Here is a 17,718-nt window from a genome sequence, read left to right as displayed (position 1 = left end):
GAGGTCTTTTCCAACCTCAGTGATTCTATGATTCTATGATACAGGAAGCTACCACCCACCCCACTGTCAAAATCCGAGTTTTTCAAAACAGTGAAAGTTGTGCAGTAGAAAATACATTTAACCATTTTTTAATGACTAACCTTTCCTGGAGGACATTTATTCACTCCCACTGCTCCATGTTGCACAGTAAAGTGTGTGTCTTTTGGGCTGAGTACATTACAGACCACATGAGACATGCTGCAAGAAGCAACGTGGTTGTACAGTAAAATGTCAGGGATAAATACAACAATATGCAGCTGAACTAGTGGCAAAAATTCTCCTGTAAAATTACAGCATGTGTTTAATTTAGAATTATATGAATTTGTGGAGTATGACATTTCTTAGGACCAGGAGTACCTCAGAATTGTTGTTAAACAAATGCTTTCCAAATAAAATAAATATTTTTGTGGATTTGTCCACTCTGCATTCTTTCATCAGAAAAACCTAAAACCAAAACTGTAATACTTAAAATGAATCGTCTTGTAAAATCAAACCTAAAAATTCTTCCTCTTCACTATTCCTGAAAGTATTTACATGAAAAATGAAAAGAAAATTCTTGGTTTTTTTAAAAAAGTCTTTTCAGGTTTCTTGGGAAATGGCAGTTTCAGCTAGGCCTGCTATTTCAGAAGCTCAAATTCTTACAATTTAAATATTTGTAAAGAGTGAGAAAAACAACTCAGTTTTCTATAGCTGATTTTGAAACCTTTGTTCCTGTTCTTTGAATAGGCGTAGACAAACATGTAATTTGTCCTGGCTTTTGTCTAACTGCAAACAAAAGATTAGGTACAGCTGAACATGCAAGGGGAAAGACAAAAGGAAGCATTGTCAAGCACTTTCCAATAGATGGATTTTTTTTCTGAAAATGCCAGAGGGCTGCAAAGCTTTTCTTCCCTTTGTTTTAATAATCATATCCAGTGGGTATGGCTATCTCGTTAGCTTGCTCTCAAGGAAATTGAAAGGTCAAGACACATACACACTTATGGCTGGGGTGATGTCATAGGCTTGTACATCTTCTGCTGGAAGCAAGGCTTTTGGATCACAGTTAAGATGCAAAAAGCCTAATTGTTTGAGTCAAAACCCAGATGGTTTTGAGATACTATTTCCACCAGACCTGAAAAAACCTTCTTTTGGTATATAAAATGGAGAGTGTAGAGAGAAAGGAGGAAACCAACCACACAGAAAACAAAAAAAGTTGTTGTGGCCCCCCCCCCCCCCCAAAAAAAAAAAGCTAATTTTTTTAAAAAATTACATTTCTCATGCCTATTTGTGCAATAATTCCTTCCCTGGCATCTTCCTTTTTCTTATTCAAGTAAAATCTCCTGTTGCTCTTTTAAGATTTTATAAGGTACAACAACTTCCACTGCTTACATTCATTCTTCTAGTTTAACCCGATATTTGTTATTCAGCACTTCCTTTTCACAATAACTCCTGTTTCCTTCTCTTATCTGTCTGTAGCCTTTCTGTTCTGTTATGCTGTACCATGCTGCACTCTGACTTCAATTCACTCATAAACAAACAAACAAAAAACCCCAAAGGAAAAGAATGCCTTCTTCCAGTTGCAGTGCTAGCTTTTCCTGTCTGCTCTCTGTACTACAGATTTTATCAGAGTGCCTCCTGTGCCTGTTGATACAGGTATACACATTCATATTTTGACACATATTGGTACAAAAGACAGACACACATCAAAACTTAAATTCGGTGCTTTCAACTTGCTGTATTAATAAGTAGGTAACGTCATTCTAATTGTACTCGTTACAGTTATTGGCTTTTGGTTCTGTTGCATTGAGAGAAGGTGGCTTAGTAAAGGGGGATCAAGAGCAAGTCAGTGCATTAATGGATGGGTGGGATGGCACAGCAGCTGTGAGCATGGTAATACTGTAAATGGGCATTTATTCCTAATTGACCTCACGTTTCTTTTTCTTTTTTTTTTTTTTTTTTTTATTGGTGACTTTGGGGCAGATTTGTTATCTGTGTAACCTCACCTGAGTGCAACAGAGTTCATTTTCATATATTAAAAAAAATCTCCAACAAGAACAAAAAGGCTTAGATAGGTCAAGCAGGGAACAGCTGCAGGCCACAATACTTTTGTGTTGGCTAGCGTGCATAAAACCTTCTTGCACTGTAATGCATAAGCATGAAGAAAATTATAGAAAATTGTACTGCAGGGCAGATTTTATACAACAGAATCATACCCTGTAGCATCCCACGTTGTGTAACTTCTGCGTGTAAAGAATAACAGCTTTTCTTTACTGAGCCCCAAACATATAAGTGACACTAGATTTACTTAAAATACACTTCTCCAACAGATTTCCTTATATCTTGACCACATATTGTAATAGAGATCAGATGCTGTCCTTAGCAGTCTGACCCTTTATTTTTTGATCAGAACACAAGTTCACATATCTGCTATTAAAATTTCATGTGGGGGAAACAAGCAGCTTCATATGAAATTCAAGGAGCATAAAATGAACACTGAAATATGGTAAACTGCTGTCTAGTTTTAGAGAAAACCACAAATACATATCTTAATTTGATAAAGGTTAACTTATTTGTTGTAGTTTTACTATGTGGAAAAGTTTCTGATTCTTGAAAAACTGTGGGAAAATCCAATATTTTAGTTTAAAATAAGGCACACTCATTTCAACCATTTTTATTGAACTTCTGGAGAAAAGCGTTGTTCCCATTAAGTTGGGTAACTGATAATTACAAAGTTCATCAACAACACAGGAAAGGACATTTCATTTCTCTCCTCTGTTCTTTGGAGACATGAATCCAGCACTCCATAGAGTTAATGATCCTTCTTGTTGGAACTGTTATATTTCATAGTAACCAAGTTTTTAATAAAACAATCATTTCAGAGACAAAGTATGTGATTTACTACCCTGTAACCAGTCCCTGTCACACAAGCTTTTAATTTTGTTGAGTAAAATATTAACAACCAGACAAGTAGATTTTTACCTACTCTACTGTATAGCGAATAATATAAAAAAATCAGTTTTTTTACTCTACTTATGACTTCATTTGAAAGAAAAAAACCCAAGTTAAATCTAATTCTACTAGTTTTAATTTTAATAGTAGAGTTCATTGGTATGAAAAGAGACTCAAAAATCTGCTCTTAGGAATATTTCTTAGAAGGTTTGGATTGAAATGCTGTCAAGCAAGAGAGCAAAAATAAAAATCGCCTTTCACAGCGATAGTGAATGGCTCTAATCTCTGATGTGCCAAGTGGAGGGGTCACTTCTCCTCCTCTCTGAACCTAGCTATGTCTGAGCATTTTTTTTTCCCCAAATGAAATTCTATAATAATTTCAGTCAAATGCATACACGATCTTGTGATGTAAGTGGCATGTTTTAGAAAAGGCATACTTTGGTTAATTTAGTGTTTGTAAATATAACCTTCTTCCAACTTTAGCACATCTGCACACCAGATAAACAAACTAACAGCCAAAAATCTGCCCAGCTTTCCATACCAGGCACATGCATATGTCATCTGTCAAGGAATATTTTAAAAGTGTATCAGTGTGTTAAAGGTTATACATGTGCATTTGTTTTCCCTCAGCAGTTGAGTAATTTGGAAGAAAAATGTTAAATTCAACTCTATTTAGTTGTTTTTAATAGTAGAATTTGTTGGTATGAAAGCACAGGCATGTTACTGTTTTGCTAAAACAGAACAGACAGTGTGAAAGCGATCATGAGATTAAATGGTGTATTAAAAACAGATAAGCTATGGCATACAAAGTGGCTTTCCTGTGTTCCTGATATCACTTTGATTCCTATGCTCTGCAGAGCATGAATGAAGTAAGGACTGCAATGTTGTGTTTCTTTTTGCAGCGAGCTAAATAACAGTTTAGATTTTCCTTAGCCAAACCTCCATCTGAATTAGAAACTGCACCCTGTACTGGGGAAATATGGATTCTGCTAATTAATATATGGTTTGATATAAACTAATTAGAAATGCTTTTAGAAATAGGAGGGTAGTTTGTCTGATAAGGTTGAAGAGCGGAAAAGCAGACGGTATGCAAAGTTCAAATTCAGGTTTATGTGGCAGATTTCTGGCTGAAGTTTGTCACAATCAAGTCCTGCTCATTTGCGAGCATTGAAATAAGGGGGATTTCTTGAAAAACTCTGAGCAAAGATGTAGGTTTTTTATATGCCATCAAATCCATTGTGAATCTCATTTTGGAAGACAGGTAGCTTGGAAATTGAAGCAGTGAATAAATCCTATTCTGCATGAATGAGACTTAGCAAGACTCTGCCTTAGCAACCACCAAGCAACTATCAGATGATCTAATATCAACGATAGCTGGCAACATGGAACAGCTTGCTAGCAGCTGAGATCTGGTGGTTTGTAATGTGTAGGATGTGGTTACTAATTCAAAATAAGAAGCATTGGCATGTGCTTGTTTAAGATAGGGAAGACACAATGTTAGCACCAGAAACCATTACATTTCCTGGACTTGCATAGCAGCCTCACCAAATAGACTCATTGGGTCAACTGTTGCCACTACAAGAAAATGAAAACCTACAGCAAGTGAAAACATGAGTTGTGTAAAGTCAACAAGCATTTCTGTGTCTAAGTACATACGGTGAGAGTGCTTTTGTGATTTTTTCTCTTTCCCTCAGCTTTAAAGGCAAGAAGTGCCTAAACTGTTTTTCTGCAGGACTCTCTTAGAGCCTGTCAGATGCTGTTAGTGCCAGGCTTTGCCTCATATAAACCTGTCACGCATACCCAACTGCTTTGACTGCTGCTGCTCCTGAAAGGTGAATGCTGGAAAAGAAAATGACCCGTGAAAAACCCTCCTCATGATTGCACCTGCCTGTGCTGCTTCTGGTAAAGGAGACCATCAACACCCCACAGCTGTTTCCAGCATACTAACCTTCGTGGCCTGTTTTTTATCCTGGCTCTCAGTTTTTGTATTTGGGGTCTGTTGTATAAATTAGATGACCAGTTTTCAAGCTGAGCCATATTGGGGTTAGGGAAGGAAGAAGCAGGAAGATATCCTGAGTGGGGATGGAGAATGAAGCCCCAGCAGAAGTTTTGCAGCTTTTGACTTTCTCTTCCATTCCTTCATGTCTCTCTTCCTTGGTGAAAACGTTTCTCTCTGTGGCAGCAAAGTTAACAGGCACAGGCTGAAAAGAGATGAGCAGGGACAGTTGGTTACAGCACAGGCTGGCATGTACTCCTTGTATATAGTAGTAGCTGATTCACTGGGACATGGATTTCAAGAAAAGGTCAATCAATTTAAAGTATGAGAGTCACCATTATAGAAATGCCAGAGCTAAATTAGTATGAGCTTTCTAGCAGTGACAGGACAGCCTCAGCTGCAGGCTATTATTCATCAGCTGGCTTTCTGCTTTCTGTTGCATTCTTGAAATAATCCTGAAAATCACATCGTCTTCTTTGCTTATAGAAAATAAATATTTTATTTGTACAGGGATGTCAGGTTAAACCATTCTGAGTTTGGGTTACCAAATAACAAACTGATTAGAGTAGATCAATAATTACAGAACTGAACATCAGACATCCCTACTAATCCACATGTCTGCATGTTCCCAAATGTGCTCTTTATTTTCTTCAGTTTGTATGGATTTTTTTTTTTAAATCATTAATAAAATAAGTAATTTTCCCAATGGACATTATGTCCAATTTTCTGGCCTTAACTCAGTCAATTAACTATATTGTAGGGTCCATAATTGTTATACTAAAGATGGGAAAAACAATATTTGAAAGTGTATTAAACTATTTTAACATATTTTTTAACCATTTAGGTTTTAAAGAAATTTTTACCATAAGCGTGATTCAAGTACTGCTGTGCTGATGAGTTTCTTGTACTTCCCTTTCAAGCATTTTCAGTGGACCATTGTTGCCTATGATTTCTACCATAACTGGGAGTGTAATGACAGCATCAATAACCATACAAGCATGCTTTTAAATCCTTTTAGCTTAAAAACAAACCAAACCAAAAAAAAAAAAAAACCCAAAAAAAACAGATGCAAAAAATCCTCAGCATTATGGTATTCACTGTAGACTAGTATTCCCAGTCTCTGACTAGTATTCCCAATCTTGGCACAATCTTACAGCATTTGTTTCTTAAACTAGACAGATTAAGTTTACTTTTAGTACTTCTATAAGTGCAGTAAATGTTCCCCCAGCTGCAGTCTATACATATGGTCAGTGACAAGACACTAAACTCTCTGAACCTGGTGGTCTGATCCAGTGAGGTGTTAATTTTTCTGGTTTAATCTGCTTTGAGGAATGAGTGCTAGGTCTCTCAACAGGTCTGTCAGTATAAAAATACTACTCTGAGAAATGTAGACATTACTGTAGTAAAGGAAAGTTAATTTTGTTTGTTTGTTTGTTTTAGTAAGTTTTCCCTGGTAAAATAAAGTTAAAAGTCTCCCAGTTTTGGGAATTACAAATTGGCAATTACCTAGTTGTTAAAAGTAGGAGTTGCAACCAATGTCCCTTCATCCTGACTGATAACGCTTAGTGAAATCCTCCCAGTTCAGTTAGCGGAACAGTTGGCTAGCCCCTTGTCCCCTGTTACTACAAGCCTGAGACCACTGCCCTTTGCCAGAAGATGCTTCGCTAAACTGAGGAATTACTGAGGGAGCTAAACTGAGGAATTACTGAGGGATTCACTCGGACTCCTTACCCCTCAGTACAGGAGGCTCCAAATGCAGCAGGATGAGATTAAGCAATGAAGTGGCAGGGTTGAGATACCGCTGTAAGGAGGATGTCCTAAGAGCACAAAACACAGGGAAAGCTGAAGAAGAAAGCTGAAAAGACCGGTGAAGGCATATTGAGGCTTTATATACAAAGCTGCAGAGCAATACAGCAGATCTGGTGATGTTCAGCTTTACAGAGGTTTTGGTTACACAGCAGCAATTGCAGGCTTTTGGCTCCACAGATCAAATGGAGTATTCGTTTATCTAAGGTTGCCTGGTCAGGTCCAAGTACATTGGCTATGTAAGGAAGGTTATGTATAAATATAAAGCAGAAAATGTGTGCTAAAAATAGTATTTGTGGGTTTGATATTTAAAGACCAAATAAATCTCATTTAAAACTGTAATTAAAATCTTTTGTGTCTATTCAATTTAAATTTATCTCCTAGTATTTTTTAAAAATAAAATGGATTCTTTTTTAGGTGTGTAATCATAACATGAGGTTTTTAGCATCATATGTATAAATATAAAGCAGAAAATGTGTGCTAAAAATAGTATTTGTGGGTTTGATATTTAAAGACCAAATAAATCTCATTTAAAACTGTAATTAAAATCTTTTGTGTCTATTCAATTTAAATTTATCTCCTAGTATTTTTTAAAAATAAAATGGATTCTTTTTTAGGTGTGTAATCATAACATGAGGTTTTTAGCATCATTTTATTTTATGGAAGATGTTTCTATCCAGGGGTGGCTGGAAGTTTTAATTGATTTTTCACACTTCAGTGCAGTCAGTTTTTGCAAATACCTCTTGCTCGTTCTCAGTAGTGTCCCAAACCCAGATTTAATTTTGATGTGGTAAGGGGGTTACTGTGCCTAGAATTCCAATATATTATTTAAAACATTTTCAAGTTTAATGCCAAATAAAGGATGTTTATTCATTTAGTAGATGTTAAACTTCAGCTTATATGTTCCAAATATCTCCTGAGTTTTAAGCTGTCAGCATAGCATGAATAGTGGGATAGATTCTGCATTCCTAGCCTGAGTAGTATCTTACTTTTCAAATCATCCCAATGAAAACAGAAAGACTACTTAAAGAATAGGTTTTTTGATCCTGAAACATCTAACCCCATTTGGTTTTAAACAGGGGAATTCTCACTGAGATGACTTTTGATGTTTTATCCATACAACCAATATGTGTATGAGGATTTACAGGATTTAGCTTACTATATGCCTCAGAAGGAAAGCCTGATACAGTATCTGGCCAACAGTTTGTATTTAGTAGATAATTTAAAAGGTAGTTCATATTTTCAACTGCCATCATATAGCTGACTGTATACTGGACTAGAATTTCCTGGGTTTAGCCATTAAAGTTTATGAGAAATAGGATACATGAAAATAAAAATGTATAATATTCTGTGTTACCAGATTTTCCTGTAACTGCCATATGACAGCAATTATTGTACTATTAATATTTAAGTATATTTTTATTCTTCCTTTCTATTATATTATGGGTTGCAATGCAATCAATATCATTTTCTTGCTCAAAGATGAAATCTGTGCATATTCATGAAATGACGTCTGATATTATACATTGGCTGGGTTAAAGGTTTTTTTGTTAAAGGATACAAGTCAAGGTACATCACCAAGCAATATATCAGAAGGGTTTGGCGAGGGGAGGGTTAAGGGGAGATATTTTTTTTCTGTCAGGCCAATACTGTCACCGAGGAGAAAAATTTGCTCTTTAGACTGTGGTAAATGCATATGTTTTTCCTTCACCCCTGCCCATCCCACTCCAGCAGCAAATTCAAGTAGAAACTCTAATCTTTATTGGTTTTATGTCTGCTGGGCAAATTTTAGGAGCATGGCTTTAAAACTGAGAACAAACTTGGAGAAAATATAAGCTGTGGCGGAGTGACAGTGACTGGAAAAATAGTGTAAGTGTTATTTCTTCACAGGTTGCACACATGGGAGTTGGTAGCCTTTCATACACACAGGATTCAGCAGTTTATCATCAGAACCAGAGAGGCAAGGGGGAGCCCAGCTTTTGCTGCCTGAGGACATCTTCCTGCAGAAGAAGTTTAATTAAAATGTGTCCTCCACTGTATTTTATCTTGTGAAAGGCTGGCCAATGTTTCAGTTAATACCCCTGTAAATTCCTTTGCCAAGTGTCATTAATTTGACAACAGCCTTGGGAAGCAAGGGGTCCTAAGGTCAAATATATTTTGCCTCCCTGGGAATCTGGGAGTGCCCTCAACAGCAGCAGCTGGAAGGGGAAGAGAGCAAACAGGACTTATACATAGGATCTCTAGTGATAAATATTGAATAAATGCTTTTTATTCAAAACATATTTTAATTTCTGTAAAGCAAATGCATTGTTCACCCTAAACGGTGTTTTATGTCACCAAGTTTCTGTTTGGGAAACCAAATTCTGCTTATATCTGATATATACCTATTTACCGCAATATTGAATTTTATGTTAAAATAAATTATATGTCCATGGAATTTTATGTTCACTGTATTAAAATTAAAACATATGTCAAATGCCAAATGACAGTGTTAGCGCTCCAAAGCTAAGGAGCTTCTTGTGCTGATGCATTCAGTGCCAGATCAGCTTATATTCATTGAAGTGAGTGAAACTTTGGAATTATGTACCGGTTGAGAAGCTGAGGTTATATATTTTCCTCTGCACTTGGACAGCTCTCATTTAGATTATAAAAGGAGGGAGACACTGATGAAAATGCAGAGAGTTGAGTAATGTCCTGAACACGAAGCTCCTGTAATTGGGAATAAAATAACCGAAGCTAATTAACTCTAAAACTAAAAAAAAAAAAAAAGAACAAATTTGCCAGTGAAGAAAGTAGCTCTTAGAAAGCAAAAAGACTCAGCCTGTTAGCTGTATGGATCTGAGCCATGCCTAGGGAAAGAAGGCTTCCTTTAGCACAGGAATGACTTGTCTTCACTGGGGTTCTGCCCCATTTTTGTCCATCCTCTTCTGACAGTGTTCTTTATTCCTTAGGAAATCTGGGGAAGGGAACAGAGGCTTAATTAAAGATTGCCATTACTCTAAAACTTAGTAAGCATGATGTACTTTAATTGCTGCAGAATGATTTATTTCACTGCCTATTACTATTTCACTTAATTTCCAAAATTTTGTGTTGCTTAGCAGATTGTCAGAGCAGTTAATTTTATTTAGTAACTGAAGAAGTAACCTTAAAAAATAATCGTTTCACAGTTTATTTTTACAGAAAAAAAAAAAATCCTCTTTCAACTTAGTTCCCAATGTGTTACATTTGAAGAGTTTTCTCAAATTTAACAAACAAAACTAATATTTGCAATGAGAATAAGGAATAGAAAATTTAATCTGGAAAGAATTGTCAGAAATAAATAAACAAATAAAATAAATATGGAATTCCTAGAGTAGAGAGAAAATTTTGAGAGATGATGCTGCAAAACAAGAAGCAGGAGACTTTTCAAAATATAAAAATACTCTTATTTTTCAAACTCCTGACTCAGATAATGTGAATTAATTTCAAATTTTCCAAGTATTTACTGTTGCCTAAAGATCCAATATCAATGAATTATCATCAGAAACGTTCAAGGAATTCATAATTAGACCTAGATAATGGCAACTGTAAAGTCAAACTGACTAGTATCTTACTTCACGGTTTGATAAGTAAAAAGTACACAGTTTAACACAGTGAATTAGCTAATACAGGAATACTTGGGTATTCAAATTATTTGAATTGAGTATAGTTTGTACAGGTTTATTTCAATACATCAGTTGTACTGCAACTGTAAGATGACGAATTACCTTTCAACTCTTGTCTCCTTGGGAGAAGTTCCATTGTTCAGAGAGAGCCACAGCAAAGCCAGCTGGCAGCTAAACTAAGAAACAATCGTCCCAAAATGGGCAAAATAACAACAGTAATTGTGGGCTTTACTAATAGTGAGATGCAGTATTAGTTACATATGAATCTTACACAGCTTGATCTTGAATCTAAAATACTCCTAACTTTATGGACTTGTCTATTAAAAGAATGTATAAGCCTTTGAACTATAATATGTCATGTTTACAGATTTTGATTATGATTAAAAGCAATTTCAGATAGCTATTAAAGCTACCTTAATGTTTCCTCCTGTCTTCAGCTCTGAATCTCCAGATGATCCCTTTTCAGCAGACCATTTAAACATGTGCTTTAAATCTCTGTTAAATTCATACCCCTTGAAAGCAACAGAAAATATTCTTGTAATATCCATATGTTCCTCTTGACTTGAATATTGCGATGTAGTGAAATTTGGTCCTCAGAACATGCTGAAGTTATAAATGTGTCCTAAGTCATTAGTGAAGACTGTCTTACCAGTTAATGTGAATTCTCATAAAGGTTTCATGTTGTTCTTAAAATTAGAAACCTTGATGAGTGTGCGGTACATAGGTAAAGAAGGGATATTTCACAGAAATAATGTGTGCGTGTACTTGCCTAGATTAGAGAGCAAACTTGGTAAACCAAGTAACTTACTGCAGTTATAAATCCACATGCAAATATGACTGTAAGGAACTGCACCCACATTGTCCAAGTAGACATTGTGTTGTGATGTTATTATTGTACCAGTTCTATTGTAATTTCTGAAAAATATTTTAAAGGTACCAGTATTGGACTGCTACCAGATAAAACAGTTGGCAACGCTGTGCCATGGTCATTACAAGGACACAGGGCAGACGATTGGGTAGCACAATGACTTACATCATGTGTGAATGGCTGTGTCACTGCTTCCTGTGATCATGTTCAGTCAAATTAATGTAAAGTTATTAATGTGGGTCATATATATATTGACTTCTGCACCAAGCACAGGGGAAAACCATCATGCCATTGTGAATATTCTCACTGCCTGCTGATCTCCATGCTTTAGCTAATTCATTATCCCTCTTCTGTCTGCTTGGCACTCAAATTGCCATAGAACTATGCTTGTAGAAAGACTGAGACAGAGGATATTAGAACCAGCTTTCTCAGCACAGGAATACAGTTGTTCTGCTGTTGTAGCTGGACTTAATTATTTTTTTTGCAACATTCCCCCCCCCCCCGGCAAATTCAGACACCATATCCCATTTTTCTTTAAGCGGGATGTGCAGAATGATGAATAGTTTCTCAAAGAAAATGGAATTATTATTAGACAATAAGATTCAGATTGCCTTTTTCAAAATATTTGTACCACAGATAGGACAAAGGTAATGTAAAGTTGATACCGAATCCTGCTTTGAGCCACTTCACCTGTCGTCCAAAGATTAGATTCCAAGAGAAATGTATGCGAAAAACTTGAGGCTTTTGAAAATGGGTTTCATACACATCAGGAGGATGAAAACAGGGTGATGTATTCAAGATCGATTTTGTTAAGGTATTGAAAGCTGTAGAGTTGTGGTTCAGCAAGTGAAGTATTGCTCAGTGTAAAGTTTCATGAGGGCTTAATGATTTCATTTTGATTAAGCATAAATAAATAACATGTTTAAAGCATACTGTTACAGAATCAGAGATATAAATTAGAACTGTATTTCAGACTCAAAAAGCTACTGTCGGTCATCCTAATTGTGAGTGGGTAGCTGGCCAGGAAATCAAATTCCTCTCCTGAATACCTTCAGCTATAGAGTGTAATCTAGTGATCTCTCCAGTTTTAGGTTTGGTTTGGGACGGAGGCTGGGTTGTGTTTTTAAAGGCAGGATGAACCATGGATTTCTGAGAGGATAAATATTCAGTTTCTCAGGGTTTTGTGTCAGCTCATGTAGACAATCAGAGAAAAGAGGTGCTGGAAAGGAACTTATGGAGTCAGCTCAACTATGTCAGCACTGTGCCTTCTTCAGATTGACATAAGCGTGGTAGAGAGCCTAATGCATTTCTGAGACATGTCAGGACAGATCCATTTAGCTCTTGCAGAAGACTGAAATAGGGTTTCTTACAAAAAAAATCAGCCTTGTGACAGGCAGTACCCTAGCTCTGCCACGAAAGGTTGCAATTATCTCATCCTCCTACTGAGCTTTGTTCATGTGGCATCACCAATAGATAGATGGGAAACTTCTAGGTTGTCACCTAGAACCAGGTGATGTAACACCATGACCGGTTCAAGCACTAAGCATACACTGCTGTTCTACTGAGCCTTTTTCCCTGTGGGTATGCATCTTGTTCACCAAGAAGTAAACCTTGTGTGCAGCACTGGGAATAATCACTATGAACAGCCTATAAATTTTCCCTGGAGCCTGTCTTCGAGACTGTTCTTGATCTAGAAGCAGACTTAATCAATACCCCGTGTCTTGGGGATTAGCTCCAAGTACGTGTCCAAATGCTGTGCAGGACCAGGTTGCAAAGCTAGGCTTTTTGCAAAATGTAGTTGCTTCACAGAACAGGACCACGGAAGCAGGAGGGAGCATATGAGCATCCCTGTAAAAGCCTGCAAAGTGTTAGGTACCGAGCGACCAAAATATCATTAATCAAATGGTGGTTGTAAGTGTCTTCTTTTTGTTGTATGAAAACACAGTTAATGACAGAATCTAAAACCAGAAGAAAATTTTGTAGTATTGTTTCCATTTCATTCTTTCTCTTCCATTTTTTTTAATATTGGCTTTTAGCATCTGCTAGAGAAATTTGTAAAAGTAGTTAGGTATCTAATAATCAGTGGAATGGCCTTGTTTGGACAAATGGCCTAATTTAATGCCACATTATTTCTGTGTTATTCTTTCTATTAATCTTTTCCAACAGATTGCAAAGCAAATTGACCTCTAAAAACTAGGGAACCACTTTTATTATATTCTTTCATTCATGCTTTGAATATTCCTCTTTCAAATCAAAAAAGGGGACCCAGGAAGAAGGAAGTACTTATTACTATGAAATTCTGTTCTAAAATACTGTTTAAGTAACATTCTAGCAATGATTCCAACTGCTGAATACCAGAATGATGAGGTTTTATCATATGGAAAAACTCCTTAATTATGTATTCCATAATGCTCTAAAATTAGTTGGATGGCATCTTTTCTGATCATGTATCATTTTTCAAAACATGTTCTCTAGTATAATTCTTGGTGTCATCATGATCATGACTACCTATTTACAAAGAATTAGTGGAACAACAACAGTCACTGTCAGAATATATAGCATTTTCCCACAGCAGCAACAGAAATCTCAGCTTTACTTTTACTTTTGCCACAGCAAAGAATAGTGATGGCTAGGAGAGGTACAGAGAAATGCTGATTGTTGATAACAGTTGTGTGTACAATGACTTTATGATCTATAATGTGTAAAATTCTTTCTTTAGCATAGCTGGCATATGGAAACGATACAATTATAGTCCTTCCCCGACTCCTGTTAGATATGGTGCTTTAATCTAGCTAGCCTATCTACTTCAACATAAGCATGCCAAGTTAAAAGACTATTTTCAGAGGGAGGGAACTGTTCTTTGTATCCAGTGGGGATAGGACAAGGACTCGTGGCTTAACACTGCATCTCTTCTGAAATGCCAGCAAAGCCCTGCCAGAGACCAGAAAGGTTGTGGCACCACCATCATGACAGGCAGTTTGAAGAAGAATATCTTAAGAATGGTGGAAATATTTCTGACCCTGTTCTTCTGAGGTTCTGTGTTTCTGAGTACAGATTTACATGGGAGTAATCCCAAACTCACCTTGTCTGAATCAAGTTCAGCCCTTTATTTTTGTAATCAAGGTTCTAGATTGTCACTTCTATAGGGCAGAATCTTTTTCCTCTTATTTTTCTTACATGCACTGCAAAATATTTGTCTGAAGATATTTTGTTCTATATTCCTCTGATTTTTTCCTTTATTTCTGTGTGTATTTGTCCATTTTATTGAGGTGTCTAGAGCCCTCTGCCGGTGCCTGGCCACTTTGGGAATATCTACTGTGGTTTTGGCATGTCAAGCCAAAGTACGGCATAGTTTGCTTCTCCTGCATATGTAAATGTCTTTTTTCAAGAAGCTAAGGATCATATAACTTAAGAACAGTTGTTATAATACCTATCCATATAGTCCACAGCAAGGAGTTTTGTGGCTTTACCTCTGTAAGCACAGGGGAAGTGCTTTACTTCGTTTCTGCAATCACCAGGGATTCCCAGGCTGCCTGATTGCTCCAGAGCTTTTGATTTGATCAGAGCTGTGCCTTTCCTCTCTGAAAGTGTCCTTAATGAAGAGAATATTTTGGAAGCTATGAAGGAACTCCTCAAGAAAAGAGACAGCATGGGGAGGGAGGGAAGACTGAGGAGACAGTCTTGCCAGGATGCTGAGAAGAAGTGAAAGAGCACTGTTAGGAGAGGAGAGAAATATGATTATGCAGTACCAGAACTGCAGTAGCCTCTGCAGAATAGAGAATAATAGAAGCAACACAAGAAGACAGAATTTTCCCTTTGAATTCACAGATGGGAGACTCTAAATGGGCACGCAGATCTTTCTCTATTTTACCTTTCGCAGGTGAATTATTAATTACAGTGCATTTGAGAAAGCTTTTGAGGGAGGGGCCGTAAATCCTACCTTTCATTTTGTTTATTGAAAGGGAATGCCCAGTCTGTGTGTAATCAATTTAATTTTCTTGTTAATAACAATGTCCAATTAAGAAATCCCTTAGAAGTCTATAAGGCTAATTTAACTGGGTAATTCTTGGAATTGTTTTGTAAAAATGAATACTACAAATTTTTATGGGTTTCCTTATCAGACATTTCCACTGTCTACAATAGTTAATGTTTTCACAGTAGTTCTATGTCTGAAGTACGAATTTCTTGGTGATCTATATTCTGCTAAATCTGGAAAGCAATACATTTTGTTAATGTTATCATTAAACCAAGATGATGGTTTGTGATAGCCACTTTTAGAACATCACAAGATCCTCCATTTATTCCATCAGGACAATATTTCTGAAAGTAGAGAACTCATATTAAGTGTTTTCCCAAAAAATCTTGGAACAACAAGAAATTCAGTGATTGCTCTGAAATAAAACAAGTATTAAAGCAACAGCTATTATAGCACATTGGGATGAAGGCTTTGTTGTAGGCACATGCACAATTAATTAGCATTACAAGCTTGATATTTTGAGTTCCTTTATCCTCTATTGAAAATTGCAAAAATAAATATATTTAGATGGGATGTCTGAACCTATAGTTGGAAGCAAATAACTGAATGGTAATCTAATATCCTGACTAACTGGTATTACACATAAGCTCCAGGACAGATGGTGGTTTGTTGTCTAAATCTGGCACAAGGACCATGGCATGGACACCACCCTGGCAGGAGCCCAGCAAGGCATTTTGCACCATGGGGATGCAAAAATCTGTTTTAATACAGAGGGTGCACATCCTATCACTCCCTCACTAGAGACGTCCTCTTTCTTTTGCAGGGTGGTCATACCTTTGACTCTGTGTAAATGGAGTAGGCTTTCCATCACCTCATCTTTTTCCCACCAGTTCTCAGAGACAGTAATTCTAACCTGATTCAGAAACGCATAAGATTAATTACTCCACCTCTCTTTGGGAGTTCAGAGAAAGGGATAATAGAGGAACAACAGGATTTTTGCTCGCATGTCCCTACACAATCAATTCTTTCTACCTCTCTCGCTAAAGCTACATTATATACTGCAGTTCTGCACAGTAGACAGTTTTTACTGGAGTATTTTGCACAGTTTTTGCACATACTAAATCACTTTTTATTTCATATATGAAGCAAGAAAACTCAGTGATGAGCTGATTTCTGCATGGAAGACTCTGTTTATACCAAGTTTATAGGTTGAACCAATTCTGAGTATCCAAAAATACGTCACAACCTGTTTTTGTAGTAGAAGTACGTTTTCTTCCTATTTATAGAATCTAAAAAAGACTGAACCAATTTTGTTCAAGCATGATTTTAAGACTTTCTGTACATGTCTTAACATGAAAATTTTAAGAACCTGTTCTCTTCTCAAAAGGTCTTTTTTTTTTCTTTTTTCTGTTTTTAAATAGTGTGAGAATTTAACAAACAACACTGAAAGTATCTTTATGATATTCTAATATTTCACTTCATGACTGTCTGAAACTTGAGGGCATGTGACTATGCCAAGAATAAGAAGACAGATAACACTAATATTTCTGTACTTACCTCCTGTGATGAACAAGATTAACTAGGATTTAGGACTTCTGGTGTAGCTCTTTACTCCAGAAAAAGAAGAAAAAATGCATATCTCCCTATTTCTCTGGCACCTCTTATGTTGTCTTACATTAGTCATCTTCTGAAGATACTGCTATCTAGTGTCTTTTCCAGCAACAGCTTGACTTTAATTGCAATTGTTAGTCTTCTCTGTTATTGAATTTTCCACTTCCACTTCATGTTTTCTCATGATATTGAGAAAAAAAGCTTTGTTTACCTTCCTCAACACCTGCAGTGTTAAAGGCAAAATTACTACGTTTATCTGTCTGAAGCTGGGATTTCAGCTTTCATTCAAAATGGTCAAAAAGTGGATCCAGACACAGAAGTTTTCCAACTACCTACTGACGTCAATACCAGTTGATGACTGCAACCTTTCCAGAATTTTTTTTAGTGATCCTTTTTTTTTCCTGAACTGTCAGAACATATACAATTAAATTTTATTCCAATTTAATACTAATCTGTCTTAATTTATTTCTTATGTGAAGAACAATGAATATGCCTATTTTGTGTACGTGTCTGTGCATTTACTTGCATAGAATTACAGGGACAGATTCTTCAATCTTCCCTTTACTATATCCTCACATCAAAATACAATACCCTCCTGTGTCTTTTTCCCAGTCACACAGATGTCTTTCACACACCTACAAAATCACTTATTATTTTTTCTCCTAAGAAGAACATAAACATATCTATTTTAGTTATATTTGAGGAACCTCATAGTCAAGGTGGTTTGCTACTAGATAAAACCAAGTTTTCTCTTCGTTTCTAGCTGTGGAAAATAACTTGAAATGTCCTTGTGTTGAAACTTTATGTTACCTTAAAAACTGAATGATGAAACTGTGTCCCTAAATGTGGA

The sequence above is a fragment of the Aptenodytes forsteri genome, unplaced genomic scaffold (assembly GCF_000699145.1).
Source record: "Aptenodytes forsteri isolate BGI_AS27 unplaced genomic scaffold, ASM69914v1 Scaffold204, whole genome shotgun sequence".
Taxonomy (NCBI): Eukaryota; Metazoa; Chordata; class Aves; order Sphenisciformes; family Spheniscidae; genus Aptenodytes; species Aptenodytes forsteri.
The sequence above is the reverse complement of the archived record's forward strand: the minus strand, read 5'-3'. Positions refer to the sequence as shown.